The 22,114-nt window shown below is 35.2% G+C and overlaps 1 protein-coding gene and 1 pseudogene across 2 annotated transcripts in view; one reads left to right on the top strand and one right to left on the bottom strand.

Moving 5' to 3' along the window:
- NOL4 (nucleolar protein 4) overlaps positions 1-22,114 on the top strand; it is a 291,164-nt gene that overhangs the window by 104,537 nt on the left and 164,513 nt on the right. The gene's annotated exons all lie outside the window — the stretch shown is intronic.
- Positions 9,666-10,383, bottom strand: LOC102730643 (glia maturation factor beta pseudogene; annotated as a pseudogene).

Consider the following 22,114-nt stretch of genomic DNA (forward strand, 5'->3'; position numbering starts at 1 on the left):
TTTTGATTTGAATTTCCCTGATGGCTAATGATGATGAACATTTTTTCATGTGTCTGTTAACCATTTGTATGTCTTCTTTTGAAAAGTGTCTGTTCATGTCTTCTGCCCATTTTTTGACTTGATTATTTGTTTTTTGGGTGTTGAGTTTGAGAAGTTCTTTATAGATCTTGGATATCAGCCCTTTGTAGTGTCATTTGCAAATATCTTCTCCCATTCTGTAGGTTGCCTCTTTGTTTTGTTGACTGTTTCCTTTGCTGTGCAGAAGCTTTTTATCTTGATAAAGTCCCAAAAGTTCATTTTTGCTTTTGTTTCACTAGGCTTTGGAGATGTATCTTGAAAGAAGTTTCTGTGGCCGATGTTGAAGAGGTTACTGCCTATGTTCTCCTCTAGGATTTTGATGGATTCCTGTCTCACATTGAGATCTTTCATCAATTTTGAGTTTATCTTTGTGTATGGTGTTGAAGGATGGTCGAGTTTCATTCTTCTGTATATAGCTGTCCAATTTTCCCAATACCATCTATTGAAGAGACTGCCTTTTTTCCATTGCATATTTTTTCCTGCTTTGTCAAAGATTATTTGACCACAGAGAAACAGTCAATAAAATGAAAGGCAACATATAAAATAAGAGAAACTATTTGCCAATCATATATCTGAAGGGGGTTAATATCCAAAATATATAAGAAACTCATACAACTCAATAGTAAAAAACAAAACAAAAAATATGACTAATAAATGAGCAGAAAAACTGAGTAGACATTTTTCCAAACAAAATATACAAATGGCCAACGGGTACATGAAAAGATATTCAACATCACTAATCATTAGGAAAATGCAAATCAAAACTACAATGAGATATTAACACCCATCAATTAGAATAGATATTATCAAAAGGACAAGAGGTAACAAGTGTTGGTAAAGATGTGGAGAAAAGGAAACCCTGTGCACTGTTGGTAGGAATGTATATTGGTAAAACCATTATGGAAAACAGTATGGAAGTTTCTCAAAAAGTTAAAAATAGAACTATCATGTGATCCTGCAATTCCACTTCTAGGTACATATTGAAAGAAAATAAAATTAGGATCTTGAAGAGATATCTGCACTCCCATGTTCATTCAGCATTATTCACAATAGCAAAGATAAGAAAAGAACCTAAGTGTCTGTCAACATATGAATGGATAAAGAAGGTAGTATGTGTGTATATAATTACATATATATAATTTAGCCAAGAGAAAGAAGGAAATCCTGCCACTTATAGCAAATGTATGATATCACTTACGTGTGGAATCTAAAAAAGCCAAACTCATAGAAACAGAGAGTAGAATGATAATAGGGGCTGGGGTTGAGGGAAATGGAGAGATGTTGCTTACAAAGAACAAACTTTCAGTTATAAGTTGAATAAAGTCTAGGGATCTAAGGTATAGCATGGTGATTATAGTTAACAATACTTATTACATACTTGAAAGTTGCTGAAGAGTAGATCTTAAATGTTCTCACCACACACACACAAAAATGATAGAGGTGTTAACTAACTCTACTGTGGCAATCATGTTGCAGTATATAAGGGTAACAAATCATAACATTGTACATCTTAAGCATATACAATGTTATATGTCAATTATGTTAAATAACAGGAAAAAAAGAGAAACCCCATCCCCTTTAACTATGACTCTATCTCTCCATTCCTCTCAGCCCCCTTAGCAGCCACTAAACTACTTTTACAGCTCAGTTGATTTCCTATTCTGGACTTTTCATATAAATGGAATCATGTAATATGTGTTCTTTGCGATTGGCTTCTTTCATTTAGTATAATACTTTTAAGGTACATCCTTGTTTTAGCATGTATTAGTACTTCATTCCTTCTTATGACCAAATAATATTCCATTGCATGGATATACAGAACTACATTTTGCCTAACAATTCATCAATTGATGGATATTTGAGTTTTCTTCTTTTTTCTTTTTTTCTATTATGAATAATGCTGCTAATAAGCATATGTGTGCAAGTTTTTGTGTGGACATATGCTTTCATTTCTCTTGGCTATACACTTGGAAGTAGAATTGCTGGTTCATACGGTAACTCCATGATTAACCCTTGAAGTATTGCCAGACCGTTTTCTAAGCTGTGTGTATCATTTTACATTTCCAACAGCAGTATAGGAGGGTTCTGATTTCTCCACATCCTCACAAACACATATTATCTGACTTTTTGATTCTAGCCATTTAGTAGGTGGGAAATGTTATCTCTTACGTTTTTGATGTGCATTTCCCTGATAATTGTTGGTGCCAAGCATCTTTTCTTTGGTTATTTGTATATCTGTTTTGGAGAAATGTCTATTCAGAAACTTGGTCCTTTTTAAAAAATTGGGCTATTTGTCTTCTTATTAAAAAGTTGTGTACGTTTTTTGTATGTTCTAAATACAAGTCTCATCATATATATGATTGGCAAATATTTTCTTCCACTCTGTGGGTGGTCTTTTCATTTTCTTGATAGCATCCTTTGAATCACAGATAATTTTGATGAAATCTAATTTATCTTTTTTTCTCACATTGCTCATGTTTTTCAGGTCATATCTCTGACTCCATTGCCAAATACAAGGGCATGAAAGATTTATCACTATGTTTTATTCTGAGTTTTATACTTTTAGCTCTTTTCTCCAGATGTCTTAGCACCATTTGTTGAAAAGACTGTTCTTTTCTCATTGAATGGTTTGGGCACCTTTGTTGAAAGTGCATTCACAATAACCACATGGGTTTATTTCTGGATTCTGAATTCTATATCTATCTATCCTATGCCATACTGCACTGTCTTGATTACCATAGCTTTGTGGCAAGTTTTGAAACTGGGAAGAATGAGTCGCCCTATTTTGTTCTTCTTTTTCAGAATTGATTTGGGTATTCTGAGTTCCATGCAGTTTTATATAAATTTTAGAATCAGCATATTAATTTCAAAAAAAAAAAAGCTTGGATTCTGGTAATGATTTCCTTGAATCTGGAGATCAATATGGGGAGTATTGCCATCTTAACAATTTTAAGTCTTCTAATTTATGAACAGGTGTGTTTTTTTTTTTTTGTATTTCCATCTTCAATTTCTTTCAAAAATAGTTTGTAGATTTCAGAATATAAGTTTGTACTTTTTTGTTAAGTGTATTCCTAAGTGTTGTATTCTTTTAGATGCCTTTGTAAAAGGATTTTTTTAAAATTCATATTTGGTTTGTTCATTGCTACTCTATAGAATACTATTAATTTTTGTATATGGATCTTGTATCCTGCAACCTTGCTGAATTCACTCTTTAGTTCTAACAGAGTTTCACGGGATTCCTTAGAAATTTCTACATACGAAAGCATTTCAGTTGCAAATAGCGATAGTTTTACCTCTTCCTTTCTAATTCTAGGTGCCATAATTTCTTTTTCTTATAAAATTGCTGTAGCTAGAACCACCTGTACACTTGAATAGAATTGACAAGAGTGTAGGTCCTTGTTTTGGTCCTTATCACTGATGAAGGCGTCCAGTCTTTTACCATTAATTTAGGTGTTAACTGTGGGTTTTTGTAGATGTCTCTTCTGAGGTTGGTGAAGTTCCCTTCCCTACTTTGTTGAATTTTTCTCATGAAAGAGTGTGGGCTTTGTCAAATATTTTTATGGGTGTCTATTGAGTTGATTATCTGGTTTTTGTTTCTTATTTTATTGATATGATTAATTACTTTTCAGATGTTAAGCCAACTTTGTATTTCTGAGATCAATTCCAGTAGATCGTGGTATATAATTTTACTTACATGTTCCTGGATTTGGTTTGCAAGTATTTTATTGAGGATGTTTGTATTCATATTCATAAGGTATCAGCTGTAATTTTCATTTCTTGTGATATCTTTGCCTGGCATTCAGACCAGGGTGATACTGGCCTCATAGAAAGAGTTGGGCAGTGAAGCCATATGAGCATGGGCTTTCCTTTATGGTAGTTTTGATTGCTAATTCAATATCTTTATCTTTTATAGGTCTATTCAGATTGCTTATCCTTGCGTCAATTTAAGTAGTTTGTATATTTCTTTTTTTTTTTTTAAAGATTTTATTTATTTGACAGAGAGACACAGCGAGAGAGGGAACACAAGCAGAGGGAGTGGGAAAGGGAGAAGCAGGCTTCCCGCGGAGCAGGGAGCCCGATGCGGGGCTCGATCCCAGGATCCTGGGATCATGACCTGAGCCAAAGGCAGACGCTTAACAACTGAGCCACCCAGGCGCCCCTATAGTTTGTATATTTCTAGGAATTTGTCCATTTCACCTAAGTAATTTGTAGGCATATGATTATTTAGAGTATTCATTTTAATCTTTTATTTATGTAAGGTCAGTAGTGGTGACCCCTGCTGCATTTATGTTGATCATTTGAGTCTTCTCTCCTTTTTTTTATCAATCTAGGTAATGAGTTGTCAATTATGTTCTTTTTCAAAGAACCTTTTGGTTTCATTCATTTTGTCTATTGTTTGACTATTCTCTATTTCATCAGTCTCCACTCTAATTATTGTTATTTACTTCCTTTCCCTTGCATTAGGTTTTGTCTTTTTTTCCCAGTGTCTTAAGGTGGAAGATTAGGTTATTGATTAGAGATCTTTATTCTTTTTTAAAATGTGTTTACAGCTATAAATTTCTCTCTAAACACTGCTGTTTTAGCTGCATACCATAAGTTTGGGTATGTTGTGTCTTCATTTTAATTCACCTGAAAATATTTTCTAATTTCCCTTTGATTACTTCTTTTACCAGTTGGTTATTTAGAAGCATATTGTTTAATCTCAATATATTTGTGAGTTTACCAAATTTCTTTCTTTTGTTGATTTCTGATTTCATTCCATTAAGGTCAGAGAGAACACATTTTTACTATGTCAGTCTTTTTGCATTTATGGATATTTGTTTTATGGACTAGCATATGGTCTATTTTGGAGAATGAGCCATGTGCACTTGAGAAGAATATATATTGCTGTTGTTTGGTGAAGTGTATTCTATTGATGTCTGTTAGATCTAGTTGGTTTATAGGGTTGTTCAAGTCTTCTATTTCCTTGTTGATCTTCTGCTTAGTTGTTCTACCTATTTTACTGGAAGTGAGGTATTGAAATCTCCAACTATTATCCAACTATTATTGTTGAATTGTCTTTATCTCCCTTCATTGTTGTCACTTCTTCCTTCATGTACGTTGGTGCTCTGTTATTAGGCTCACATATTTTATGATTGTTATATCTTCCTGATAGATTGATCCTTTTATCATTATAAAATGTCTCTCATTTACATTGGTAGCATTTTTGTTTTAAAGTCTATTTTGTCTGTTGTTAGTATACTCACTCCAGCTTTTTTGTGGTTGTTGTTTGCATGATATATTATTTTCCATTCTTGCAATCTCTTTCTGTTTTTGATTTTAAAATGTGTCTCTTTTAACAAAAATTAAAAATTAAATGTGTCTCTTTTAAATAGCATATAGTTGTATATTACTTTGTTTTTTGTTTTTATCCAGTCTGATAATCTCTTTTTTTTTCATGTTAACATTTTATTTAAACCAGTACAAGCACCATGCTTAACAGAAGACTGTCCAAAATAAACATGCAATATGAACTAGCAGAGACTGAAATCACAGTTTAAGAAGTTGTGCCAGTTGTTGAGTTTGTTAAATGATGACAGGGAACTGTTAAAATTCACAAGACAAAACCATTAATGTTTCAAGCCTCCTGAATGAGATTATATTGGACCATCTAGATCATGGGAACTGCCCTGGCAAGTTAGTGATCTCAAACAATATTCAAGTAATATATGTGCATGAACTATATTCCAAAAAGCAAGAAAACACAGTTTCTATCATAACCCTAACATAGTTGTTCTGAATATTACAGGAACATGGTCACTGATGTGAAATGTCAAATGGCATAACAAGAAACAAATTTCTCAAGAATATTCAAGTTGGGCCATTAGTGTTAAGTGTCCTAAAAAGATTTATATTCTTCTAGAAATACAAAATAAGATTTGCCCAGAAATGTTTGAGACACTTCTTCACATAAGTTGTAAAGGCTCAAATTCTATAGATTCCAGTATTATCAGTCTATTGAACAAATAGGGAAAGCAACCATACTAAGAATATTTGAATTGATAGAATACAAGTTACTCTCTACTTCCACCAAATATCAGCATTTAAACTCTCATGAGAATATCTATTCATCACTAGTCCACGTTATGGATTAATGACATTGCTCAGGTTTTAAAGTAGTCCAAACATTTTTTTAAGTATACCTTCCTTACTATCTATATAGGTGGGGAATAAAGACAGCCAAATTTAATTTGCCAACAAATTCCTCTAACTGGGAATTTTTAGTTAAAGTGTCATACCAGGATATAGTTTATGGCTACATTTGAATCCTGAAAATAGGAGATAAAAGGGGAAAGAAAAGTGCAGACAAACATTTTGCTACAAAGGTTATTTAGTAACAGTAATAAAAAAAATTAGCAACACCCTCTTAAACAGGAGTATGTGTAACTGCACTAGCCGTTTGGTAAACTTCTTAGAAATAGACAATTTGAACATTTATTTTAGAAGTCAATTAAACAAAAATGGTCTAACAACCTTTCTCTTAACATGGTTGCTTCAATATCAGAACAAAGCAAAGACTATTCAAAACTCTGACATTTTGGAATTTCAGCATAGTAACCTGAGAACAGTTTTCTTCATATGTCATTTATGTTGCCATAGAAACCGTACTAAAAGCATGCTGGAATTACTAGTTGGCTCTATTGTGACAACATTAGATTCTATGCAGGACTCATGCAAGGTCAACAATTTCAAAACTAATGCTGACTTGGAAGACCATGAAGGAGGTTCCTAAGAAAAAAGCTGATGCCAAAAGGGAAAGATTAAAATATGAATGGGAATGGCTGCACCAGAAAGCTATGGAATGTAAAAACTGGAATTATCCAATCTGGAGTTACTATTTGAGAGAAGGCAGAAAAAGAGAGCAAATTGAACATATACTTGAAAAGAACAATGCAAAATTTGATTACATGGGAGGGAAATTTATATAAAAGTCTGAGAATACTCTAGAGCATAGGATTTTTAAGTCTCCCTATAAGACAGAGGGAGTCAAAACATGTTCTACTGATTCCCCGATCATAATCTACTGTCTTGCAAAATACATGCTATTGATAAGGAGTCAAACAAGCTCAAAAAAGCATGATTTCTCACAACTTTTTGTCCCTGTTAGAGAACAGGGGAACTACATTCTGTTTATGGAAGTCAGTATCATCTGACAATATGGAGGACTTTCAAATTTAAAAACAAAACAAAACAACTAAAACATGCAAGATAAAATAAGGAACCTCATAAAAAGATATATTCTTGCAGCACTAGTTTCCCCTATTGCTGCCAACATGGTGAAATGAAATCTCATTTCCTTCATTTGAAAACATTAAAAACACTCTCCATTCACTTGGGTTGTATCTGCATTTCCACAGTATTGTAAGCATTATTCTCCATTACCAAAATAGCTGTTTAAAGAATTCGTAAACTTCCTGGATTTGAAGTTCTCTCTCTCTGGAAATTGGAAAAAAGAGTCCTTCCCATTCATTAACCAAAACAAATGCCCACTCTATCACTTCCTGATCTCCTACTAACTTCCTATTGCTTCCTGTTTTTTAGATTAGTGAAGCCAGACAGTGTTGGCTACAGAAGATTCAATATTGTGAAAATTCCCACTATCTTTACCTCTTTATTAGTGTCGGCACAGAAACCTCAAAAAAATGCAAAGAATATATAAATGAAAAATACGCCAACATAAAATAATGCCTTTCTAGTTTTGAAATGACTAAGATATTCTTTTTTTATTATGTTATGTTAATCACCATACATTACATCATTAGTTTTTGATGCAGTGTTCCATGATTCATTGTTTGCATATAACACCCAGTGCTCCATTCAATACATGCCCTCGTTAATACCCATCACCAGGCTAACCCATCCCCCCACCCCCGCCCCTCTAGAACCCTCAGTTTGTTTCTCAGAGTCCATAGTCTCTCATGGTTCGTCTCCCCCTCCGAATTCCCCCCCTTCATTTTTCCCTTCCTACTATCTTCTTCTTCTTTTTTTTTTAACATATAATGTATTATTTGTTTCAGAGGTACAGGTCTGTGATTCAACAGTCTTACACAATTCACAGAGCTCACCATAGCACATACCCTCCCCAATGTCCATCACCCAGCCACCCCATCCCTCCCACCCTCCACCACTCCAGGAACCCTCAGTTTGCTTCCTGAGATTAAGAATTCCTCATATCAGTGAGATCACATGAGACGTGTCTTTCTCTGATTGACTTATTTCGCTCAGCATAAAACCCTCCAGTTCCATCCACGTTGTTGTAAATGGCAAGATTTCATTCCTTTTGATGGTTGCATAATATTCCATTGTATATATATACCACGTCTTCTTTATCCATTCATCTGTCAATGGACGTCTTGGCTCTTTCCATAATTTGGCTGTTGTCGACATTGCTGCTATAAACATCGGGGTGCGCATACCCCTTTGGATCACTACATTTGTATCTTTGACTAAGATATTCTTAACATAAGAATTCGCTCACCAAATTTGGTTAGTCTTTACAGTCTCAAGACCTTTTGTCAAATTAATGGTAAACAGTTACTAATATGTTGTTCTTAAAGTACACTATATACTAGAATCCTTGCTTTATGATGGATGTCCAGTTTGGAATATCTTCTGACATTTAGGATATACGATGCAATTTCTATTAATGTGTTAATGTTATTAACTCTGGCCAAGGTTTTAAGGTAAGTAATTTTTCTTATGGCACAAAGGTAATCATAAATACACCCCAAATTATAGTTCTCAACTGCCATATATTCACCAACGCAAGCAGATAGTTGGAATTTTTGAAGTTGATTTTATTACAAATTTCAGATACACACATTAGAAAATTGTTTTACTTGGACCCTTTACAAATGTATTAATTTCACCAAATCTGGAATACTGGCAGTGTAAAAGTCTTAAACTAACTTTAAAGCTAACAAATCAAAGGCACAGTATTAACACATTTAAAATAACTTGTGTTCACAGGAAAACATCAAGAGGTGCTTTATAAATAAAGTGTTATTAACCTAGATCCAAAACTATCTAGCTATGACACAACCAGGAATGAAGCCCTTGATTAGTTCCAACCTATCAATTTCCAAGACTAAGATGCTATTTCCTGTAAGAAGAAAACATAATAGTCATAACTACTATAAAATCTAACTCCCAGACCTTAAGAATGAATGACTGATGAACAAAGTTTCTGGACTTCATTAAAAAGATATAGGAAACCAAAGAACGTACGGAATTGATGACAAGTGTACTTGTAATGCAACTTACACTACAGTAAATTATTTTTCATGGCTCTAAATTGGGTCATTCAAGTCTTTTACCCCAAATAAATTTTAAAGATTTGACAAGTGATAATATGCTATTTTCATATAGAAACTGCTAATATCCAGTATTTGTCAGAAGGAGGCAACTGTTCTCTATCACAATCTAATACCCACTTTCCAATGGTGTCTGTAAATAGTAACAAATTCTGCAGTCAAATGCTCTTCCACTGAGCTATACCCCCAGTAGTAACAAATTCTGAACTGTAAGTTATAGAAATCAGTCACAAGAGTGCAAAAGTCCCTGGAGAGAAGTAGTCCACCTAACAATTACAAATATAAGGAAACACTTCACAAAGTTTCATTACTATGAAGATGATTTCCCCTTTGTTCAAACTTTGAACAAATGAAGAATTTTTCTTTACTGCAGGAAACCAACTGTAAATAACAGTGCATTTTTAGGCATAAGTATTTATGTCTGGTTCCAGTATGGTCAGGTTAATACATAAATACTTTAGAAACACAGTTCACATTAGTGGAAAAATCCAAGTTTCTCACGTAACCACTCTTCAGTTAGGTCTTCGGTATTTCTTATTTCAAATACCTTGGTTAGTTCAGCTGTTTGGACTAGCTTATTCTTACTCCCAGCATACATCATCTGTTGTTCAGGCTTACACCCAACAGGACTGGAGAAAATAACGCACAGAGGATATGAAACTCTTCCATCCTCATGTTGGTATTTATAACTATACACAATGAAGTGAGGTTGTCGTTCAGGCAGTTCATCTTTAAGTTCATCCAGTGAAATGCCCTCAAGCTCTTCATCCAGTACCACCAGGCGTTTATCCTTATCAATTTTCATTATAATGGCAGCATTGTTCATTTCTTTGTGAAAACAAAACTTTATCATCTTTTCCACTAAATCTTCAGCGACATCACAAACCACCAAAGACTCATCCATTTTCTTTCCGGCCATCAGCAGCTCCTCGCCTTCCCTCGGGCCCCTTTAAGCAATCTCTGTCTTTTAATTGGATTATTTAATACATTCACATTTAATGTTGTTATTGATATTGTTGGATCTATATCTGCCATTTTGCCTTTTGTTTTCTACATGTCTCATGTCTTTTTTGTTCTATTTCTCCTTTACTCTTTTCTTTTGCTTTGAATCAATATTTTTAATGTAGCATTTTAACTTCTTTAATGATTTTTTTGTTCTTTTTTGAATTATTTCCTTAGTGGTTGTTCCAGGTCCTATCATGTATCTTAATTTCCAGTGAGAAACAGAAACACTTCTATATAGCTCTTTTCCTTTTTTTTTTTTTTTTGGTACTATTATTGTTACATTATATCCATAAATATTACAGTACATTGTTATAATTATTACCTTACATAATCTTATCACTTTTAAAGAATATGAGCAAGGAAAGGAGAACCTAGTATATATAGTTTTTTCTATATTTACCTTATTTATCATTTCTGGCTCTCTTCCTTTGTTCCTCTGGGCTCAAGTCTGGTGTCAAGTCTGGTGTCATTTTCCTTAACCTAATAGAGCTTTGCTCCCATCCATCTCCTTTGTGCTATTACAGGTATTCCCTCTTTTTTGAAAGTTTGCCTTACACCATTCCTTTTTATGAAAGACCTATATTAGTACCTCTTTCTCTAACTGAAAGAAATCTAAAGGGAATTTTCTCTTTTGTGTAAAAAGGTAAAAAGTGGAAATAGCATTCAGTATTTGTTTATAGCAAGCTGTGATAGAGGCAGCACACACCCTGAGTAGCAAGAGTGCACTACCAAGCTCCTTTCCTGGGGACTACACTCAGGATCTCAGCATCACGCCATCATAGCTTTGAACTATGTCTGGGAACATGTGTGCTTTATCTTGATTTTTTTATTCATTTTGAAATAAATTATTTTTAATTCCTATGAGCTCTCATCATATCTTTTAGGTTAAGTGTGTATATGACCAAGATGCAGTACAGATAGGATAGGAGAGCTAGGTCAAACTGAACTTCACAGAATGTCAACATTTCTCCTCATTACCTCTGTGGATCACATTTTGTAGAGAAAGAGCATTGCTTTTATCAGGAATATTTTGTAGGGCTAATCATTTATGAAAAAAAGAAAACAAGAAAACTAAACAAATATGAGGTTAAGTGGAATTATTAAACTGTGAAATGAATTTTTAGGGCAATATTTTCAATTTATCATACATCATCTCAAATTTTGAACTTCAAAAGAAAAATAGACATGGGGTTAAAACATTAAAAAGATATTTTATTTAATTATAAATAAGAACTTAAAATTATGCAAATGCTAAGTACAATTTCAAGTTAAGTAGTTCCAAATGAAGAGAAAATAGATTTTCATAGTGAAGAAACTATTCTCGTGTCGATTTTAGAGGTTTTTCATTAACATTCTCCTATTAACATTTATAGAAGATTTATGCATGCACTGATGGGAGAATTAACCTCTGAATCTGTAATGTCAAGTATTTTCCATAAAAAGCTTAGCGATATCTGCTTGAAGAATTTGGCTGTTTGCAATTAGAGATGATACTACTAATTCTACAAAAACGATTTTATTAATTTTACTTGCAGATATATTAAGTGGCAAAAACCTAGGATTTAATTTAGTCCCAATTTATGTCTCCATAGATACCTGTCCATTTATGGTATAGAATTCAGTTTAGCTGTATCAGCACCGTCCAGTAGAAATTTTTGTGATGACAGCAATGATCTGCACAGTCCTGGTAACCACTGGCCACATGTGGCTATTGAGCATAGGAAATATGGCTAGTATGACTAAAGAACTGGATTTTTAATTTTAGTTAATTTAAAATTAAATAGACTCATGTGGCTAGAAGCTATTGTATTGAACATCACAGAGCTAAAATCATTAGTTAATGGTAATTCTGCTGTTTTGATTCACTTATCCTGTCCCTATTTACCTTGCTCCCTCCCCGACACACAGGCTAACATTGACTGCCACCCACAATTGTAAAAAAAAAAAAACAAAAAAAAAACTATGTTATTATTTCAATTTAAAAATAATAAGATGTATTCTAGAAAAGCCAAGTACACAAGATCATTTAATGGTTGGAAAACAGTGGTTATTAAAGAATAGAGATAAGTGCACTAGATTATTTGTTATTTTCACCATTATCTTTTTTCTTCATTATCTTTTAAAGCAAACAAATTTGAAATGAAAATATGCATTAACTTATAAATAAAGTTTTCCTCAGGGGTTTTAACATGAAAGTTCCAAGAAAGTGGAGCAATATAAAATAGTAGGATCACACAGTATATCTAAATAAACAGGTGAAAATGTTTTGTTCATATGAAAATTGCCAGAATTAGTTGTTAAATAATCATTCTCTTTCACACTGTAGTAGGTCGTGGAGACTCAAAGATGAAACTGATTTTCCTCAAAAGGCACTTCATGTAGACGGGAGGCAGACAAATAGAGATTATTAAGAGAAGATGGATTAGGGCGCCTGAGTGGCTCAGTTGGTTAAGCGACTGCCTTCGGCTCAGGTCATGATCCTGGAGTCTCAGGATCGAGTCCCGCATCGGACTCCCTGCTCAGCGGGGGTCTGCTTCTCCCTCTGACCCTCTTCCCTCTCGTGCTCTCTGTCTTTCATTCTCTCTCTCAAATAAATAAATAAAATCTTTAAAAAAAAAGAGAGAAGATGGATTAATGTTTGTGATGTGAAATACACACAAAAAGATGCCTAACCCGTTTGAAAAGGGCAGGTGGGGATCAGTTAAGACTTCCTTGTGGAGAATCTTGAACGATGAATAGGAGTCCACCAGTTGACAAAGCTGAGGGAGTAATGTGTATGAAGAAGAGAAAATTAAGAGGACATGATAGGAACAGAATGATACAACCATGCCAGTACCGCTGGACCACAGGCTTCTTAGACCAAGGTGGGGGAAGGTGAGTACAGAGGCAAAAAAAGAGGCTTGACAGGAGGGAGGGTTCATCATTGTAGGGCTATTGGACTTCAACCTGAAGGTAGCGAGTAACTGAAGGATTCAAAACAGGGGTATCTCTTTTATATTGTGACATGCAGTCATAGCCTTGCAGATGTATGGAAACTGGAGTGAAGTTGAGCAGAACTAGGGGGAGCAGTGAGATCAGTGAAAAGATTGAGAAGTCAATGAGAAACCCTGAACAAGGATAAGAGGAAGATGGATGCAGGGGAAATAAGTTCTCTTTGTAGATAGGGAGGCAGGATGTTGAGGGATTTTAACTGTGAAGGATGGGGGGAATGAAAGTAGGTAATAGGCATGAGAACATAAAGAGGCGGGAAGTTTTGACTCTAATGATAATAGGAATTGGAACAGATATGGAGCCCTCGGTGGAGTTGGCAACCACAACATTGAGAGGACGCCATCTCTCACAGTTGTGTAGCTTTCCTAGATTGTGAGGCAGGCTCAATTAGTGATACAAGGTGTGTGTTTTCTCTTTTGAATTCAGCTAAAGATCAAGGGATAAGTTAGTTGTGGGCATTGGTAAAGGGGTATTTAGAGTTATGATAATCTTTTTAGGTTGAATGAAAGGTAATGAAAATGGGCGGGGATTGGTAAATTGGGAGAAATTTTGGTTAAAGAATTGGAAAACTTGGGACGCCTGGGTGGCTCAGATGGTTAAGCGTCTGCCTTCGGCTCAGGTCACGATCCCAGCATCCTGGGATCGAGACCCGCATTGGGCTCCCTGCTAGGCGGGGAGCCTGCTTCTCCCTCTGCCGCTGCCTCTCTCTATCTCTCTCTCTGACTCTCATGAATAAAAAAAAAAAAAAAAAAGAATTGGAAAACTTATTGAAGACAGCTAAAAGACAGTGGGTGGGAGATAGTGACAAAGTTGTGAAGATAATAATTTATAAGCAGAGAATTGAAAATTGAGGTTTTGTATTTCGAAAGAAGAATCATTTCTTGTGATAACGAGGTCTAGGATATGATCTTATTTGTATGTGCCTGAAATGACCTGTCATTTAAAATGAAATGAATGTCATTTGAATTGAGGAGTACACAGTGTTATGAGGCTGGGATGATGAATACATCATCTTTAAGGACATTGAAGTAATTCAGGAAAATGGTGTCATTTGGGGTAGAAAGGGAGACTGTGGGCCAGGTGATAAATAAGTCTTGAAATACAGGGAACTAAACTGCAGGTAAAATAATAAATAAGGAGAGATCAGGGGCTATAAAACTGGACAAGACAGACTTCAAAGAAGGTTGTTTTCACATAATAGTGGAAAACTAAATGTTAGGAAGGGGCAATGTGGATCTAGTCTCCCTAGGTGATGGTCAGTCATATGCAGCCACCAGAGAAGACACACAAGAGGCTCAAAAGAGCAAAGTGTGTTATACTCACAAGTCCTAGGAACTGGAGACATGGCTCACCAGGCAGGGCCACATGAGAAAGCACCAGTGTTGGTCAGGAGGAAGAAGGGGCAACAACAAGGGGCCTACTCCATGGGCTTAATTGGAGTTTCTGTAAGAAAAGCAAGGCAGGGCAGAGTAGACAATTTAGGTTGGTTAATTTGAATAATTTCAGCAGACTCTAAGCTATCCTAGTAGTCCTTAGTTGCCTGGTACCTGGCTCTGAGATGACTAAGGCAGAATAATATCGCCTCCTGGAGTATATGAGCCACATAGAAGGGATTTGGCTCTGGGTTATCTAGTTTTCTGATCAAAGGCATGATTCAGGCTAAGCTCTGTGCTGTCACTAAGAATTGACTAGCCTGGGGAGGATCAGTTTCTTCCCTACTCAGACAATAAGGCAATGGTCTCAGCAAGGGCTATATTTAACATATGGCAAAGAAAGGAAGGAAGCATGTTCTCTTCTGCAAAGGTTAAAGTGACAGGGTGTGCTTGCCATGAAATGGGCGGTTTCAGAGATGGGGGAGCGTAAACTATGTGAAAGGTGTATAACATGGTAGGATGTTCAAGAGAATGGATGAAATATTTATATTTTGTGCAGTGACCAAGAATGATTAGAAGTCAAGTATGAAAAATTAGTTGGCTTCTATTTTCCAAAAGGAATTATTTTATAAAGTTGTTTTGATGTTAGTAAACTGATAGCTTCAACGTCCCATTACTATTATAATACCTTATCTGATTTTTTTCATGATTCTTATCAGTGTCTGAAATTACCCCTGGTTAATTGTCTCCTGATTATATTCCTCCCCTAGTAGAAGATTCCTTCCTTAGAAGAGTAGGATCTTGTGTTTTATCTTGTTACTACATCTCTAGTCCTCAGAACAATGCTTGGTATATAATAAGTGCTCAATAAATATTTGTTAAACAAAATAATTAACTCAGTTACATTCTGCTATGTTATTATAAGTGGGAGAAAAAAAGACTAAAAAGATTATACCTAACTTTTTAGACATTGTACGTGACATATCATACATCATAATTATGCCACAGCTATAGGGGGACGTCAATATAGAAGTAACCCTAACATAGTTATTTTTATTTTGCCAAACACTTGTATAGTGCTTCTGTAGATCAGAAATTGTTCAAATTACTTTTACTAATATTAATTCATTAATTATTAATAATGAATTGTTATACCGCCTTAATGGTTTCCTAAGGAATTTGCTTTGGGTTTTATAAACATTTGACTTTAACCACTGAAATATGCTGAGCATAAGAATATCATCTACCATCTGTGTCTGCACAGAAAGTAAACATTATAATAAGGTTAAGTGAATATCCTTAGCAGCTCTTTGCTGGTCTAGGCACTATTCATGAAAACACATTCTTTTTGTCTGATGCCATACAATAACAATTTAAAGTCCTATTAATAGATCCCGTATTAAAAGTTATTTATCTATTGATTCAGCATCTAGCAAACTGTCTTCATTGTGTTGCTTAAAGATATTGTGTGTTACGGATTTCTATTATTTCTCCTACCCAGCTGGCTCATAATTATTAACAGATGCTATCATTCATCTCACTGAGATGCAGTGTTGAATTGCAGCAAATCCCTTTACACTAATCAGTCTGTATTTTAGGCTTTGATTCAGGATGACTTTTGCCATTGATTTTATACATCTATTTCAAATAATTCTGATGGAGTTTTCAAATTATACTTGGTGCCATTGTCCACAGAAAGGGAAGATGGTATATATAGGGGTTTTCGAAGTACTTTTCATTCTTTAGCCTTTGACAGAATTCCAATAAATAAAATGTATGTACCATTAGTGTCTTCTTTTCTTTTCCCATAAGATGCATGTGTAGCTACCTTCGTTGGAAATAGGTATATAAATCTGAATAATCAGTCTTTTCACTCTTCAGCTGGGTCAAAAGCCACATCATCTATACTGGTGGTTCCTCACGGCCCCAAATCTGTAGTTATCGCTGGGTGGATGCTTCTTGTATTTCAGTAGTCCATGATGAATGTGATGCCCACAATCGCAATGACCATGAAAGAGGGCTTCCTCCTACCAGTTCCCAGTAGCTCCTATTTTGCCTTATCATCAGTGAACAGGGCTTCCCTGCATGGGCCATTTCCTGGGATGAGTTATCTTTCCCTAAAGAAATGATCAAGAATCAAGTACATTCTTATGCTTAAGCATTTCATACTTCTGGCATCCTCTGAAACTCTTCACCTCTATCTAGTTTCTTGGGCACTTCAGAAGAAGAGAGAATTCCAGAGGAGGAGAGGAGACAGGTCTAGTGATATCCTGTGTAGGATAGGGAAGGTGGGAAGAATAATATTGACAGTGTCCATTTTACTTCTCTGGCTAAGGTTTTATTTTCCTCAGAAACATAAAGTGAATCATAGCATGCTCCATGATCTTATTCTTCCAAGTCCACCTTATGGTCTACATGAGAATTTTATATTTCATTAACAACATTTGGGCCTTATTTTTTGATCTGGAAACCTAAGTCTTGATACTTAAGTGAGCATTGTATTGCCTGTCCTTCTCCAAGAAGGAGCAAGAAATTAAGTTTTTTCTTGTTTCTTGAGTAGAGTGGGGAAATCACTGTAACTGTAACTGCACTCCGATTTACTGATAAAAGCAGAAATCTTCTGATTTTAGTATGCCTTGGGGCATTAGGGCAGCTCCAAGCCTCCCCAACTCAGCCTGTTCATTTTTGCCCACACACTACAATATGCTTTCCTTGAAGTGGCCTCTGGTGCACAGATGGCTGGCTGGAGATCACTAGTGTGTAACCTCAAAACTTGTTATAATCATCTGTTAGTTCAGGGGTTTTATTGTCCATTCTTTCAGATTTTTACATAGATGATCATGTAATTGGCGAACAATAACAGTTTTATATCTTCCTTCCCAATGTGTATACTTTTGTTTGCTTTCTTTTGCCTTATTGCATTAGCAAGTCCTTCCAGTAGAATATTGAAAAGGAGTGGTGAAAGGCGACATTCTTGCCTTTTACCTGATCTTAGTGGAAAACTTTCAAGTTTCTCATCATCAAGTAAGATGTCAGCTGTAGGTTTTTATTGATTGTCTTATCAAGTTGAGAATGTTTCCCTCTATTCCTATAGTTTACAGAGAATTTTTATCTTGAATATTCGGTGTTGATTTTGTCAAATGCTTTTTCTTGATTGATATGATCATTAATTTTTTTTTTATTCTGTTGATGTGATAGATTACATTAATTGATATTTGAATGTCGAACCCACTTGCAACCTGCGGGAACTCTTGCTTTGTTTTGGTGTGTCATTTCTTTATACTTAAAAGAAAGATTATTTATTTATTTGAGAGAGAGAGTGAGAGAGAGAGAGGAGCATAAACGGAGGTGGGAAGGGAGAGAGAGAGAGAGAGAGAATCCTCAAGCCAACTCCCTGCTGAGCTTGGAGCCTGATACGGGGCTTAATCCCAGGACCCTGAGGCCATGACCTGAGCTGAAACCAAGGGTTGGACGCTTAACTGACTGAAACACCCAGGTGCTCCTTATACTTTTTTGCAGTAAATTTACTATTTTGTTGAGAATTCTTTTTTCTCCATGTTCATAAAAGATAGTGCTCTATAGTTTTACTGGTTTTGGTTTTGATATTTGCATTATGTGGACCTCATAGAATGAGTTAGGGAATATTGTCTCTCTGTTTCTATTCTCTGGAAATGAGTGTAGAGAATTTTTTTAAAAAATTTTATTTATTTATTTGTCAGAGAGAGAGGGCGCGCAGCAGGTAGAAGGAGAAGTAGGCTCCCCGCTGAGCAGGGAGTCCGATGCCGGACTTGTTCCCAGGACCCTGGGACCATGACCTCAGCTGAAGGCAGATGCTTAACCGACTGAGCCACCCAGGTGTCCACAGTATAGAGAATTGATATAATTTCTTCCTTAATGTTTAGTAGAATTTACCAGTGAACATATCTGGGCATCATTTCTTCTTATGTGAGTTTTCCCACTGTTTTTCAAGGAATTGGTCCATCTCATCCATGTTTTTGAATCTGTGGGCATAGAATTGTTCATAGTATCCCTTTATTATCCTTTTTGGGGGGCTTAAATTCATGACCCTGAGATCAAGACCTGAGCTGAGATCAAGAGTTGGACGCTTAACTAAGCCACCCATACACCCCTTTTTATTATCCTTTTATGTCCATGAGATCTGTAGCAACGTCCTGTCCTTCATTTCTGGTATTAGTAATTAGTGTGCTCTCTTTTTTTCTTTCTCTAAGCTTGGCTAGAGGCTTGTTGATTTTACTGATTTTTTCAAAGAACCATCTTTTGGTTTTGTTGATTTTCTATGTTGTTTTCCTGTTTTTAATTTTATTGCTTTCTGCTCTAATTTTCATTATTTCTTTTCTTCTGGTTACTTTGTGTTTAATATTCATCTCTTTTTCTAGTTTCTAAGGTGGAAACAATATATATTATTAATTTTAGATCTGCTGTCTTTTCTAATATATATGTTCAATGCTGTAAAATTCCAAGTACTGCTTAAACTGCATTTTACAGATGTTGCTAAGTTGTGTTTTCATTTGCAAAATATTTTTAAAATTTTCTTGTGATATCTTCTTTGACTTATGTTATTTAGAAGTGTGGTTTTTTACTGCTATGTTTTGGGGGATTTTCTAGTTAGCTTATGGTATTGATTTCTAGTTGAATTACACTGTTGTTAGAAAACAGACATTGTATGATCTCTATTATTTTAAATATGTTAAGGTGTGTTTATGGCCCAGAATGTGAATATTCCATGTGAGCTTGAGAAAAATGTGTATTCCACTATTATATGAAGTAGTCTATGGATGTCAGTTATATCCAGTTGATTGATGATGTTGTTTCTGACTGCTGGATCGTTTCTGAGAGAGGGGTGTTGAAACATCCAATTATGATAGAGGATTCATCTATTTTTCTTTGCAATTCTATCAGTTTTTGCATCATGTAGATCAATTATTCAGTGCATACATGATAAGAATTGTTATATCTTCTGGGGGAATTGACCTCTTATCATTATGTAATATCCTTCTTTGTACTTGATTACTCTCCTTACTTTGAAGTCTGCTTTATCTAAAAATAATATAGCTACTTTCTTTTGATTACTGCTGTTTTTTTTTTTCTCCATCCATTTACTTTTAATTTCTGTGTCTTTATATTTAAAGTGGGTTTCTGGTAATAATACATTAGTTGGGTTATATATTTTTTTATCTACTTTGACAATCTGTGTCTTTTAATCAGTATATTTAGACCACATTCAATAAGATTATTGATATAGTTGGGTTAGTATGTACCATGTTTTATTGCTATGTTCTATTATTGTCCTTCTTCTTTGTTTCTGTTTTCTGTTTTCCATTCTTTTCTGCCTTTTGTGGTTTTAACTGAGCATTTTATATGATTCTATTTTCTCTTTTAGCATATCAATTATACTTTTTAAAAACTTTTTTCAGTACTTGCCCTAGAGTTTGCAATATACATTACAACTAATTCAAGTCCACTTTTAAATAACACTATCCCATTTCACAAGTAGTGTGAGTACCTTATAACAACAAAATATCCTAATTCCTTCCTCCCATCCCTTGTATTATTGCTGTCATTAATACTTATATAGACACATACATAAGCATATATATATATATATATATATATATATATATATATATATTTAATTCCAAAATCCCTGTCATGTCTGATTCTGATGCTGCTCTGTATCTTCAAATTGTATTTTTGGCTTTTTGGTATGAGTTATAATTTTTTCTGAATAGCCAGATTCAGTGTACTTGGTGAAAGGAACTGCTGTAAATAGGCCTGTAATGATGTTTTGGGAGGTGTAGGGGGAGGGGCATGTTCTATAGTCCTATAATTAGGTGTCCGTCTTTTAGTGATCCTGTACCTTGGACTGTGAACTTCACAAGTGTTTTTCAGTTTTTTCCTCCCCACTTAGGTGAGACAGGGGGACAGATTGGTTTAAGTGTGCTTGAGTTGGATATTTCCCTTCCCCGTGTCAGTTAGGCTGTGATAAAACTCTAGCAGGCTGGGCTCTGGTTAATTAGTTTCTCCTGATGGCAGGCCTATTTAAGAACAGAGTGCTCTGGCTTATTTCAAAATGGTTCCTTTTCCTCTCTCTCTGCCGGAAGTAGGAGAGGATTTTTCTCCAATATTTACATTGGGAATCTTGGGCAAACTTTTGGACGTAATGCTCACAACATTGTTGGGTTCTATCCTATAACTGAGTCCCCCTAGGGTTTTTAATTCTGAGAGTCAACACTGAGTCTCCAGCAATTCATCAGTTACACTTCAGGTTTTCCTACCCTAGCACCCCGGTTCCTGCAGTGGTTTCTGCTTGTGGGCGTCTGCTCAGGTAAGCTGTGAGTCCCAGTCAGGTAAGCTGTGAGTCCCAGTCTTCACCTCTCTGCCTCTCTAATCTCTGGGGTAGCATTTGCTCTGTGTCTTTCTCTCTCTTATGAACTCAGAATAGTGATATATGTAGCAAGTATATGAACTTATAAATAATGAGTCCACTATAATGATTTTCTCAAACATGAAATTTATTTACTTTCCCCTCAAAATATCAGATAATCTCTCATTATGTTTTTTGTTTATTTTCCCTAGTCAAAAACCATAAAACTGTGTGACTATTTACTTCTTTAAGACCTATAGTAGATTGAATGCTAATACTATGCTAAAATCCTTTAAGTGGGTCAGAATATCCATATCACATTATCTATAATACAACCAAGGTTGGAGAATAATTTGAAGATTTATACTAGGTCTTTATGAATTAAGGAATGAGTATCCTGCAAAACTTTAACAACCAAGAATTTGTAGATACTATAAATCCTTATTAAAGTCAATGTAATGATCAATATCCTTTTGTGGTTCAACAAAGTTTCCACATCTGCCTAAAAAAAAAGCTTAGCTTTTAATTTCTAGATAAAAATGGTCAGGATAAAAATGGTCAGTATTCGTATATAGTTCATGAGTCATAAAATACTCTGTAAACCGAAACTTTGGGGGAATAATATGAACTATTTCAGAGCAATGAGCTGTATTTTAGTCACCAACTGCCCTAGGACAAAAACTGTATCAAGAGTTTCCTTTTAAACTTCTCTCTTATAAGGGTGCCTGGGTGGCTCAGTCGTTAAGTGTCTGCCTTCAGCTCAGGTCATGATCCTGGGGTCCTGGGATGGAGCCCCACATTGGGCTCCCTGCTCAGCGGGAAGCCTGTTTCTCCCTCTCCCATCCCACCGCTTGTGTTCCCTCTCTTGCTGTGTCTCTCTCTGTCAAATCAATAAATAAAAAATCTTTAAATTTCTCTCTTACAACAGG

This window comes from Leptonychotes weddellii, chromosome 13, assembly GCF_054177405.1.
Source record: "Leptonychotes weddellii isolate Sample4059 chromosome 13, ASM5417740v2, whole genome shotgun sequence".
Classification (NCBI taxonomy): domain Eukaryota; kingdom Metazoa; phylum Chordata; class Mammalia; order Carnivora; family Phocidae; genus Leptonychotes; species Leptonychotes weddellii.